At 37.6% G+C, this 13,736-nt stretch overlaps 1 protein-coding gene across 7 annotated transcripts in view; it reads right to left on the bottom strand.

The window, feature by feature from the left end:
* Positions 1-13,736, bottom strand: part of LOC121967558 (ADP-ribosylation factor GTPase-activating protein AGD2-like) — a 66,397-nt gene that overhangs the window by 3,497 nt on the left and 49,164 nt on the right. The window lies entirely within an intron of this gene.

Below are 13,736 nucleotides of genomic sequence, written 5' to 3'. Positions count from 1 at the left end.
TGCAACTTAATTAAGTTATTTAAACCAAAATTAACCATGATCACCAAATTAAAACTTGTGTTAATCATATGCTTAGAGGGGCAAAGAATGCAGTATAACTATATTATTTATGTAAAGATTTGGATAAATCCATTAGAACATTTTATCCATCCATTAGAGAATATTATCCATTATGCAGTATATGGAAGATACATCAGCATAATTTGTAGTTACATCAAGAGTTATACACATTTTATTGCAATATAGTAAAAAAGTTGATAATCATCGTTGTATGTCCTATCTAGCTATCAATGGAATTTTGCACTACTATCCAAGTCCTTGTGGAACATCCAATGAAAGAAGGATTCCCCTTGGGTGCGGTGGGTTCACAACCAATACCTCCAACGCACCGACATGTGAGAGTGGCAAGTGAAACCTTCTGATAGACCCCTTATCAAGAAACTAATCCACATCCGTCAAACAGTCCAGTGGAGGGACTGGTTCTGCTAAGCTGGCTGCGGCAATGTTGGGCTCATGGTTCAATCTAGAATTGCGACGTGGAGCTACTACATATGACTTCTTCAGGCCGCGGAGTAGTGGGAAGACATGGGCAGTAGTGGTACGGAAGCCTTACATCATCCCGAAGCACCACTTCGTCATGTGGTAGCTTGCAAAAGACAAAGTGAGATTGTCGTATGTAGACTTCAAAACCTATCCGCTATGCAAGCGGGATGAGACAACATACCACCTTTTCTTCATGTGTTCTATCATTAAACCTCTATGGGAGATGGCTCAAAGTTGGCTACACATTGGGCACAACTTTGGGACAGCAGCCTTGTTAGAGACGTTTCAACAGCGATATCATGGAGGGAACATGATCAACAAAGCCCGTCACTTGGGTATATCTTGTATGATCTATTTAATTTGGCAAATCCGAAATTGATGTCAATATGAAGGGGATGTGCCAAACATTGACAAGATGTTTAGAAAGATTCAAACGCATGTTTTTAGATTTGAGTGCTCCTCATGTATGTCCTTGATCAACTTTAATACAATTTACCATTATCCAAAAAAAACAAACATAATGTTGGCCTATATAGCTTCATTGCTTCTTGCATCGTATGATTCATACCTTGATCATTTGTTCATTTAGACCCTCCACTTGTTCATTTAAATATGGATTGACAATTTTATAAGTAGAATATGATTTTTTTTATGATGGACACCAAGCAATAATAGTATGTATTATTTGTTGAATCGGAAATAATTAGCTGAAATGCGAAAAAAAATTAATAATATTTTAACAAAATGATTTCTTCTCCTTTGTGTAGGCATCATTAATCTAGTTTGCATACTAGTTTGGTCTAGAAATGGTCTAAAAAATAAATCAAATAGTAACGACAATAGCAATTGCAAGCTTTCATCCCATAGAAGGAAAGAAAGACAAAAATAATCATGTAATGAGGAAACACGAACACTTGCAGTCCTCCGCAATGTTGGTACTACAATTGAACCACTTCTACTCGTATAGTTGTCATAACTATGACGCATGTTTTCCCCACTTCTATATTCAGTTCTAGAGGCACAAAGAGCGGCTAAAAGTTGTCATGACCTTCAAATTTATCATAAATGGGTTACTTATAAGCTCGTCTATCAAAATTTTCACATTGTTATTATTGTTGTTTATATTTAAGCTTTTTTGCATCAAGTTTCTCCATCGCACGATAGATTTCTCAAGGGACTAATAGGCAATTTAAAACTTCTCACTAACTACCATCAAGATGTTGCTTAAGGAGTGTGACCCATCCCAACGTCCAATCATATTATAATGTAAAGGCTAATAATTAAATAAATCTTTAGTACACATGTCTTTAAGTTGGATTATAAGTGACCTTTTAGTGTGATTAGTCTATTTATACATTGTTAAAAAAAATCAACAACCACTAAGAATTAGTCTCACTAAATGGGGTCAACTATATGAATCCTCCTATTATTGGGCTCAATTCCCTAATAAATTTTCATCTATATTTGAATAATTTTATCCTATTTTATCGTTTCTTACCAAATATGTTTCGGTCACCCTCTTCCATTATTAATGTGTGCATTTGTCATGGTCTCACATCGTTTAATTGGGACATTTTCTGATATCCTAAGTATATATTCAAATATTTTAAACACATTTCTTGCATTTTTCCCTTAGCGCAATCCCGACTTTCTCAATTATGTGCTCATTTCTTATCATATTCATATCCACCTTAATCTTCTCATCTGTGTGACTCATTTTCTACTCATGTATTCGATTTATAGTCCAACATCCAACTCCATATAAAATAACAAGTCTAACCTCTATTTTGTAAAATTTCCATTTAAACTTTAGATGTACCTTACAATCACAAATAAACCCCGATCTTCATTTCAACCATCCTTCTTGTAGCATATATAAAACATCTCTATCAACGACCCTATCCTTTTGCAAAAATAATCGTAGATACTTAAAGTAACTAGTAATCTCTTATCCTAACAATTGTCTTATTACAACTAATACTATTAAACTTAAATTATATATATTTTGTCTTTATTCTACTAAGTTTAAAACCTTTTACTTCTGGTGTTTCTTGCCAATATTCAAGCTTAGCATTTACTCCATCATATGTCTCATTGATTAAAACAATATCATCTACAATAACATTTACTATGGTAACGTGTCTTAGATGTGTCTAGTAAATTCATCATGACTAGTGTAAAAAGATATCGAATTTGAGTTGATTCTAAATGTAATCCTATCTTTATAGAAAACAGTCTGGTTAATCTGCCTAAAGTCTTCAATTTTGTTATTATATCCTTGTATATATCCTTAATTATTTAAATATACGCTACACAAATATCTTTTTTTATGAAATTCTTCACATAATTTCTCTCAAATATCTAAGATAAGCTTTTTCCTAAGGCAATGAATATCAAGTATTGCTTCTTTTCTGTATTTTTTTAATCAATTGTCTGATAAGACGTATAACTTCTGTCGTCACCTTTTAAGTATAACTAAATTGATTTTCAGTCACCTTAGTTTCCTTAATTTTTTTTTTTATCACTCTTTTGTAAAAGTTTATTATATAGCTCATTAGCTTAATGCCCTTATAATTCATACTTCTTTGTTTTTATATAGGAGACTAGAGCACTTACCTCCACTGATTTGACATTTTCTTCATTTTCAATAATAGATTGAATAACTTCTTAAGTCTTTCAAAATTCTGCTTCTCTTAGCACTTTATACGTCTATTCAAATATTATTCAGTCCAACCACTTTTCCATTTTGCTTCCTATTTGACACCTAATCTACTTCTGAAATTTGACGCTATGATAAAAATTTAAATTTTTATACTCCTTTAACTTAAATCTCTTAATTTAAATTGATCACCTAAATGTTCATTTAAAAGTTGATGAAAATACTCCTTTTATTGCTCTTTTATTTCCTCATCGTTCACTAATTCTCTATTGGATTCATCTTTAACGTATCTTATTTGATAAGATCCTTTGTTTTCCTCACTCATGCTTTAGCTATTTTATAGATGACCCTTTCCCCTTCATTTTTATCAACTGTCGATATATGTATTCGAAAGTTTCATTCTTAGCTTTACTCACCACTTTCTGGGCCTCTTTATAGTTATTGTATACTTTTTTAAATTTTTTTCGTTTTTAAAAGCGTAGAGTAACTTATAGGTTGTTCATATCTCCGTCACCTTCTCTTACACTTCGTCATTCCACCACCATGATTTTTATTTGGTGATGATTGTCCTCTTGACTCATTGAATATGCTCTTAGCTATCATTTTCAAATTTAATGTCATCTTATCTTATGTTATATTTGAGTCGCTAAGTATTTCTCGTAATATTTGTGCTCCTACCCTCTCCTTAAAGATAGTTTGTTTCTCATCCTTTAACTTTCATCACTTCATTTTAGGAGTCGTGCATATTTTTCTTCCGTTGATACTATAATTGAGGAGTTCTGGTGAGTTAAGGATGACTAACACTAGATAATGGAGGAAGTTCCAAAGAAAATGGTCTAGTATTGAAAGTTTTGGTAAGTTGAAGTCGAATTGTAATAAGCAGACAAGGAAATTCCAGAGACATGGAGTATCTTGGCAAGACGAGACCTAGCCTTAGAGTTGGTTGGAGTAAAGGTAGTCTCACTAAAGCTAAAATATTAATGAACAAAAATGTTTTTGTTTCAAAACCAATAGAGTCAAATGATGAGCAAGAGCAAATATTTTAAAATTAAAATTATTATAATTGTTAAATAGGTTATTACTTAAATAAGTCAAAAGCTATCACCAACAATCGATGGCAGAACAATCGACTAATAACACAATGAAAAAACAGTCAAAGATCTCAAAGAAATGATGGACCGTGTCAAAAATCAATCAATTAGGATGTGAGTCAATTGATAAAGGAACAATAGTCGACTGGTAGAAAGGATTAAGTCAATTATAAGCAGTTTTGGTCCAACAAGAATAGTGGATTAGTTGATTAAAGAGGATAAAGCAGTGATCAAGCAAATTTAGAAACCAATGACTTTAAGAAGAAATTTTGAAGCATCAACTCATGGGTAAATACTGTTGCATTCATTTGTCAAATTGAGTATTTCAAAGTTAAAGAAAGCAAGCTAAAACAATATTCATTGTTGTAATTTGTGTCTTTGCATTGTATTTGTTGACGTGTGTGATTCATAAATATATTTTCAGTCTTGTTTTGCATGTACTTCCTACTTTACATAAGTATATCTGCGTTAACTTCTAACATTTTTATGCAGTTTCATCTTTGTAATTCAGGAGACTGCTCTTTTGCATTTTATGATTACAAGACACGAAGATCTCAGCATTTGGACACGTTTGGAGACAAAGCATCGTTTCATCACCATGCACAACCTACTCATGGCCCTTTCAACATTCGTGTACCACACTTGGAGGCAAAGCACGTATTAGAGCAACAACGAATGGTCCAGCATCGAACACGGTCGTGTCAGCTACACAGCCATGTTCGGCACTATGGTTGAACTATGCCAGCCAGCAAGCCACACGGTCGTGGCACATATGGTCATTTTCCCCCTTATTATTTGAAATTGGTTAAAGACCAAGCAACCTTCAAAAGCTATAAAAGGGAAAAGGAGGCATCGGCTAAAAGACATCCAAGGGTTTGTGAGAAAAACCATAATTGAGGGAGTCGTCTTCAAGAAGTCGAGATATTCCATCCATTAAGGAGTATGTAGAGTTCCTCCAGAAGCATCGAGATCGTCTACAATCGAGTTCCTTCTCAACTTCATTCTTATTTCAAGTTATAGAACGATTTTCTCTATGATTATGGATTGTAACTCCATGTGATGGAGTAATCTCCCAGATTCATGGATTAGGGAGTAACTTATATTTGATAGTATTTATACATTGTTCCTCTTCCAATTTATGATGTGTATGATGCTTGATTGGTTCTAGCTCGCTTTCTTTCTTCCATCTATGTTGCTAGGTTTAAGTTAAACATTAATCGCTTTGGGATCAACCGAGTGGTGACTCCTAACCCATAAACAAGGCATATAAACATATGTTTGGATTCATAGAGAATAGGGGAGGAACCTATCAGCAAACCCTAATCTCCAACCTAACTTGAGAGTTCCTCTCATGACGTAAAGGCTGCATCTAGGAGATCACGGGGCTCTCATGACGGAAGCCTCCCTCAGAAAGTGTTCCCTAGTACAGCTACCACAAAAGTAGTTGAGTTCTCTTAAGGCTTACACGATTTGTCGTAGCACTTAAAGAGTTTATCCTATTTCACTTTTGGGATAAGCACATCGGTGTTTTCTTTCTTTTCTTTTTCCCATAGACACATTCGATTACCTTTGGATAAATTCCTTCAACATAATCATACGTTGAAATAAAAGAGAAGCATTCATCAACAATAATTATAGTGAAACTGAAATCCTAGAATTGTCTTCCGAACAAGTTTTCTCACCGTTTTCTTTCGAGCACTCTTATTTTCTCCATACACCATAATTTAAAATCTCATTCCGTTTTAACCGACAACGAAATATTTCGTTTCGCCAATGGATCAGTATCGGCACCCCTCTAACGCAGTGCGCCCCAAGGCTCTACGGATGCATGCGGGTCCGATGATGCGTGCGGGCCTGGCAACGCGTGCATTGGCTTCACGACGCATTTGGAGGCGTTGCGCTAGCCCCGCCTTCGGAGGTGTCACACTAGCCCAAAGACGCGTCCAGAAGAGTCAAGCTGGCTAGACGACAATCTGGATGCATCACACTGGCTGACGATGCCTCCAAACGTGTTGTGCAGGCCCGATGACGCGTCCAAATGAGTGATGCTACCTGATGACACATCCAGACACGTACACTGGCTTTGTGATGCCTCTGGATGCGTCAAGCTAGTCCGGAGGACGTCGACGACATGTCCAGAGGCATAGCGCTAGCCATCAACATGTTAGGACGTCGCATTGAACAGGTGGACGGAAAACTAAAATTTTAACTTAGGTTTAATTAAATTAGGTAAATAATTTTAATCAAGTTATATTGAGATAATTTAGATAAATTTAATTAAAGACTAATAAAATTATCCCATTAATTTAATATATATATATATATATATATATTAAAAAATATTTTATTTTTATTTTTAGTTATATATTTTATATTTAAAAAAACGAAACTATGTCGGCATGTTACAGTACCGAAACTATTTGGTTCCGATCCATGACCAAAACCTCGATGGAGATCGAAATTTTAAACCATGCCCTACACACACCTTTTCTCGTTGTCTAGATAAACTCCTTTAAGAATATTTTGGTACTCAACAACACGGTCTTAATGGACGATATTTTTATTACTTGACAAACGTGCACTTATGGAATCACATTTGTTTTCTTTTTTATCTTTGTATTTCCTTTCTTGTATTGATTATAAGCAGCAACAAATGTTATAAGAGTTTCTCCACCTTCGGAATGTATCAAAATAGAGAAAGAGGGATTCAGGAAGATCCACCAATGGATCATAGGCTATAGAGTATGAGGGTTACCAAACCACTTAAAACTAGTGATTTGTGTGTTGTGGTTGTGTTTTTATGTATGAGGGTTAGATGTACTGGAATTATTATACTAGTAGTAGTGGCGGTGGCGGGGACGAAGATACAAGCTAATAGAAATAAGGAGAAAGGATGAAAACTCACGGATTTTATTAAGTTGCAAGATTGCTTCAGTACATAAACTTCCCAAGTGGAGCTCAAGTGTTTCTTGAATGATCTGCAAGGGAAAGGTCTTTCTTATATAGAAGGTCAGTGGAAACGCTGGGTGCTCATTAGGCCCCATCATCACGTGCTCTTACTGCCTTGAGATAAGAAAGCATCTTCTTTTGAGTCATTTGGATTGCTTTACAGCTTACAATCCATTATTGATGTACTAGACAGGGAACATAAACTAGTGGGTTTGGTACACGATTCTTTGCAGGTCCACCACTTCCGCAAAGTCTTTACAGGTGGAAGGAGTCCATCCTTCTGGTCACGTCTTGCATTAGCCGCACAGCTGTCTCCAGTTGTTCGTCCATGTGCTTGGTGGCTGGATACCAAACGTACTACTTCGCTGGCCCGCTTGTCTCTTCATGGAGTGTAGTAGCTGAAGCTGCTGAAGTGCTTTGTGTGCTTCTACCGCTGCTTGTCGTTGTAGTTCATGTAGTTGTTCCCCGATCGACGATGTTGATGGGGAACTGCCTTCTTGATTGGAGAAATTGTTGATACTGCCATACGAGACAGCCAAACTGTTGAAAACCTGGATCACCATCTCTTGAGCCTCCGGGCTGGGTTTTTCCTCTAACTCCAGGAGGGCTGGTTCAATGAGCTCTGGTTTGCTGAGGGTTTCCCCCGACCATTCTGAAATAATAAGGGAATTTATTACTCGAGATAACGCGTCAACTAACTGAGTATCCTTCCCATAAATGTGTTCAAACTGGATATCAATTCCGATCCCAATGATATAATCTATGAAAGCTAGCCATCTAACTCGGGATGACTTGTTATTTGCAGATTTACCAAAGAAACTTATGATCGCTTAACAATCTGTTCTAATGATAAGACTTTCTTTGTCCAAATAATAAATCTTCAGTGCCTCCAGAGAATCCATAACAGCTGTTATTTCCACATCAATGGTGGATTTAGGAGGATTAAACTTTCCACTGGCATATGCGCAAACTCGTTCAGTAGATCTCGGATCAAATTTCCTTTGCTTCCATTTGCATATACCGCCCCATCAATCCATGCATCCATCTACTTCCAGGATGATAAAACATTTTTCCGGAGGTATTTCTAAATCTAGCAGACATTGAATTAGACCCTTAATTTGTTTAATAAGGGCCCAATCTTGGTTATTTAGACGTTTATCCCCATTTGGGCTAGTCTTCGCATATAATGGGCTTAAAAGTTTACCCAGGTTAAGAATATAATTTCGGGTGTAGTTGAGGAGCCCGAGCCATGACCTCATCCCTTTGGCTGACTTTAGTTCTTCATCCTTAAAGTCTGCAATTTTGGGCATAATATGAGGTTGTAATTTAATTTTGCTATTACCCAGAATAGGCCCTAGGAATTCAATTTCTGAAACACTTATCTTCATTTTTGTTGGGCTAAGGATCAGCCCATTCTTCCTGCAAATCTCCAGCATAGCCTTTAGATGCTTTGCATGATCTTTCTCGATTTGTGAGTATACTAGATAACTAGAATATCATCTATATAAACTCCTATAAAATCTTCAGTACCTTGGAAGCAGTTATCCATTTTTCTTTAAAAGATGGCGGGGATATTTTTTAATCCGAATGGCATAACCAACCACTCATATAGTCCTTCTGGAACTAGAAAGTCGTGCATTCAATGGAATCTGGGTGCATAGCGACCTAGTGGAAATCACTTTTAAGGTCAAATTTTGAGTAAATTTTGCTATTACTGACCTTTTTCAAGATTGTATTAATTCCCGGAAGACTGTATTGGTCTTTATTTGTTAAACCATTCAGTCGCTTGTAGTTAAAGATCATACGTTCTTTACCCTTGATTTCCCGGCCAGTTCTTGGATTTATAGTGGTTCCCGAATTGACAATTATAATTGTAGTCCTGTGTCTGCTCCTACTAGGCCTGATAACTCTGATTTCGAGTAAAGCCTTTATGTGTTTTGAGAAGGTTTCCATTTGTTGAGGGGTTAGGTGCTTTAGAGGTCTGTCCTCTATGATAAAATCTTGATTTTTTATATCCAGTCGGCAGACAATTAAAAGGTATTGTAGAACTCATACATACTGACGTATAAGGTATTGCCCCTGTAATCTCTCATGAATATTACAAATATTTTGTTACATTTATCGATGATTTCACTCGTTTTAATTGGATATAGTTTCTTCAATCTAAAAGTGAGGTTTTCTCTATGTTTAAAGTCTTTCATGCATTAGTTGAAACATAATTTTTTGCCAGAATCAAAATCTTACAATCTGATTTAGGTGGTGAATATATGTCAACTGAATCTCAATTTTTTCTTCAAAATCATGGGATCATAAAGAATCATCATCTTCTTGATGTTGTTTGCACTTTTCTAATTGAGTCTTGTGTTCCCCCTCATTTTTAACGCAAAGCTTTATCTATTGTTGTTTATTTGATTAATAGATTACCATCTCCCAACTTAAGCAATGATTCTCCCTACTTTCGTTTGTTTGGGCATATACCAATTTATTCCAATCTTCATATATTTGGATGTGTTTGTTTTGTTCACCTTCCTGTATATGAAAGAAATAAACTTAATGCCCAATTTGTCAAGTGTGCTTTCTTAGGGTATGCTAGAACCCAAAAAGGATTTCTTTGCTATGATCCTCATGCTCGTCGAACTCGTGTCTCTAGGAATGTCATTATTTTTTTTAAATCAGCCCTTCTTTAGTACATAACATACCTCAGAATTTGCTTCTCTATCTATTTTACCACATTTTCCCGAGTCACCAACACTAGTTCCAAGGTTTCAACCTGGTTATGTTTATCATAGGCATACTCCTTTTGCACCTGATCCTCCTATAGGTCTCACTGAAGTTCCTCCACATCTTCTTAGGGCATCTGATCCCGGTTTCAACGATCCACCTCCTCTTCTAAGAAGTTCTAGACCTCACAAACCTCCTGAAAGGTATGGTTTTTCAAATCTTATGGCTATGTCTACTACTTTGTCTTCTATTTCCATTCCCACTTGTTATAAACAAAGCTATGAAACATGAGCATTGGCAGCCAGCAATGAAAGCAGAACTTAAAGCACTTGAGGAAAACCATAGGATATTGTTTCTTGTCCTCCAAATGTTAAACCTATTGGTAGTATGTGGGTCTATACCATGAAACTCAAGTTTGATGGATCTTTGGATAGATACAAAGCTCGATTGATTGCTCTTGGCAATAAACAAGAATATGGCCTTGATTATGAAGAAACTTTCGCACTAGTTGCTAAAATGACCACAGTGAAAACCATATTTGCTATTGCATCCTCTAAATCTTGGTCGTTACATTATATGGATGCCAAAAATACCTTCTTAAATGGGGATCTTAAAGAGGGTTTATATAACACTTCGATTCAATGACAACATCATATGAAGTTTGCAAGCTAAGACGCTCTTTATATGAGTTGAAGCAGACACCTAGAGCATTGTTTGAGAAGTTTCGCACCACTCTTCTCACCTTCTGTTTCACATAAAGTCAGTATGATTCAACACCTTTCTTTTACAAGACAACCACTGGTATGATTTTTCTCTTGGTCTATGTTAACAATATTATCATCACTGATAATGACAATGGACAGATCAATAAGCTTCAAAATATATTGCATAGTATATTTTAAATGAAAGATCTTGGGCATCTCATATATTTTTTGGGGCTGGAAGTTCACTCTCAAGATCATGGTTTGTTCTTAAATCAATATAAATATATCCAAGATCTTATTGAATTAGCTAGTTTAAAAGATGTTACTCCTGTTGATACACCAATGGAGGTGAATGTGAAATACCGAAAAGATCCGGCGAGCTTTTGCCCGATCCTTTTTTATATAGGCAACTTGTTGGTAATCTTATCTACCTAACAATCACAAAGCCTGATATCTTATATGTTGTCCATATAGTTAGCATATTTATACAATCACCTCGACCTCTTCATCTTGCTGTAGTTCGTTGCATTATTCGATACTTAGTTGGGGCATCTACTAGTTGGTTGTTTTTTCCAATAAAATCTGCTCTTCAATTGAGTGCATATAGTGATGCAGATTGGGTTGGCTGCCCAGATACTAGAAAGTCTATAATAAGATGGGCCTTGATTTCTTGGAAGTGTAAGAAACAGGAATGTGTCTCTAAATCTTCCACGGAGACGGAGTATAGAACCATATCTGTGGCTTGTTCTGAAATTGTGTGGTAACATGGTCTTCTTTCCGAACTTGGATTTCCTCCGCCTACTCCTACTCCTCTTCATGGTTCAAATAGCTGCAAATCCAATATATCATGAACAGACTAAGCACATAGAAGTGGACTGTCATTACATTAGGGAGGACTTTATTCGAGGAGTGATCCTCATCTTACTACTAACCTTTAAATAGATGATGTCTTTATAAAAGCTTTGAAAAGGCAACAACACAAATTTTTCAATAGCAAATTTATCCCGCAAGATATCAAGATATTCTTCTTTCCTTATTTGAATTTTATATCCCTTGATTATCTCACTAATTATTGTTGTAATTAGAGAGATACTTCTGTTGGAACCCCAAGGTTGTTTTGGTGTGATCAACAAGTTAAGTTAGGTCCTGTTTGTTACTAACATTGTGTCTAAGTGTGCAGGAGCTTAGGAGCACAGGTAGTCAAGCGGAAGACGCAGTTAGCGAGAAGGACGACAGTCCGAGGGACGAGGTGCTGCGGAAGAGTACACCGGCGGACGAGAAGGAAGCGTGCGGTGATTCCGAGGGATGAAAGCCGGAGCGGAAGATTGCTCGGGAAGCAAGAGACACAGCTAGCGAGAAGGACGGCACGCGGTGCGTCCGAGGGACGAAGACTGCGGATAAGTACGCCGGCGGATGAGAAGGAAACACGCAGCGATTCCGAGGGACGAGAAACCGGAGGGAAGCCCGCTCGAGAAGACCGGAAGTTGGGTTCGGGTAAGCCCTTTTCCGGATGGCAGAGATCACCCAAGCGAACGGATCCGGAATAGAAGACCCGGACCGAGCCGAACCAAACCGGAGCAGAGGTCCAGGACGAAAAAGTCAACGGCTGTTGACTTTTTTCTCCGGGGCGCTCGGAGCAGCCCGGAGCTGCCCGGGGCGCCCGGAGCTGCCCGGGGCGCCCGGAGCACTTCCGGGCGCCCAGACCTGATTTGTTGACCACATCGCGTCAAACGCGATCTGAACGTTAGGGATAAAGTTTTATTCCCCCAGGGCGCTCTGAACCCCTTCCAGGCACCCCGATCAGGGCTATAAATATAGCCTTGGTCCAGAAGCTTAGCATCAGTTCAAAAATTGTAAAAATACTTGTGCGTTTTCCACTGTTTAGATTAGCTTCTTTCTTTTTGTGCTTCAACGTTGTAAGAGGTTTCTCCGTCTAAAGGAGATTGATAGTGCGCTTCATCCTTTCCTTGGATTAACAACCTCCCCGGTTGTAACCAAGTAAACAACTGTGCCACTTTCTTTTCTGCTTTTTATTTACTGCTTTGATTATTTCACAAGTGTTAGTTTGAAAAGTCGGGAAGGTTCTTTGTTTATTTTTTTCAGGGCTAGAACCCAACGGTCCTACAAGTGATATCAGAGCCGAGACGCTTCAGGAGGACTAATTGCCGAACGAAGCAACCAGATAGCCGGATCCAACATCTACCCGCCAAAATTCGAGGGGGGCTTCGCAAGCTGGAAGAAGCGTATGGAGGTATTTTTCGGTACTGATTTCGATTTATTATTAACAATGGAACTCTATTTTGAAGCTCCCGAAGGCAAAGTAAAATATCAATGGACGAAGAAAGAGCAGGCCGACTACGTGTCAAACAAGAAAGCAGAATTCCATCTGCTAAGCGTACTTCCGCCACAAGAAGTCAACCGTGTCGACACCTACAACTCGGCAAAGGAGCTTTGGGAGAAGTTCCTTGAACTACACGAAGGAACATCCAAAGCCAAGCTTGCGAGACAGGACTTACTTCGCAACTAGCTCACCAACCTCCATCTTGAAGAAGGTGAAACAATTGCACATCTACACTCGAGGATACAGGAGATCATCACCGGACTTTCGAATCTCGGAGAAGAGGTAAGTAACCGAGATTCGCTAAGGTACGCTTTAAATTCCTTTCCGAGAAATCCAAAATGGGCATCACTAGTAGATGCCTTTTATATTTCAAAAGACCTAGAAAAAATTTCTTTAGAAGAATTTTTCTCGACATTTGAAGTGCACGAATCAAGATACGCAGATTCGAAGGAGCCCAGGAACAACGTCGCCCTCAAAGCATCGAGAGACGAACTTGAGTCGGAATCTTCTCTCGACGACGAGGAAATGGTAATGATGGTAAAATGATTAAAGAAGTTATACAATTCTAGAAAAACTAACCATCCACAGGGTAGAAAGAAAAGAACGATTCGCTACTACAATTGCGACGAAGAAGGGCACGTTAAGGACAACTGCCCGAAGCTAAAGAACAAGGATAAAGATAAAGGTAAAAAGCATGTTCAAAAGCGCAAGGCCCTAAAAGCTACGTG

This window comes from Zingiber officinale, chromosome 1B (assembly GCF_018446385.1).
Source record: "Zingiber officinale cultivar Zhangliang chromosome 1B, Zo_v1.1, whole genome shotgun sequence".
NCBI lineage: Eukaryota > Viridiplantae > Streptophyta > Magnoliopsida > Zingiberales > Zingiberaceae > Zingiber > Zingiber officinale.
This window is presented reverse-complemented; position numbering and strand designations above follow the sequence as displayed.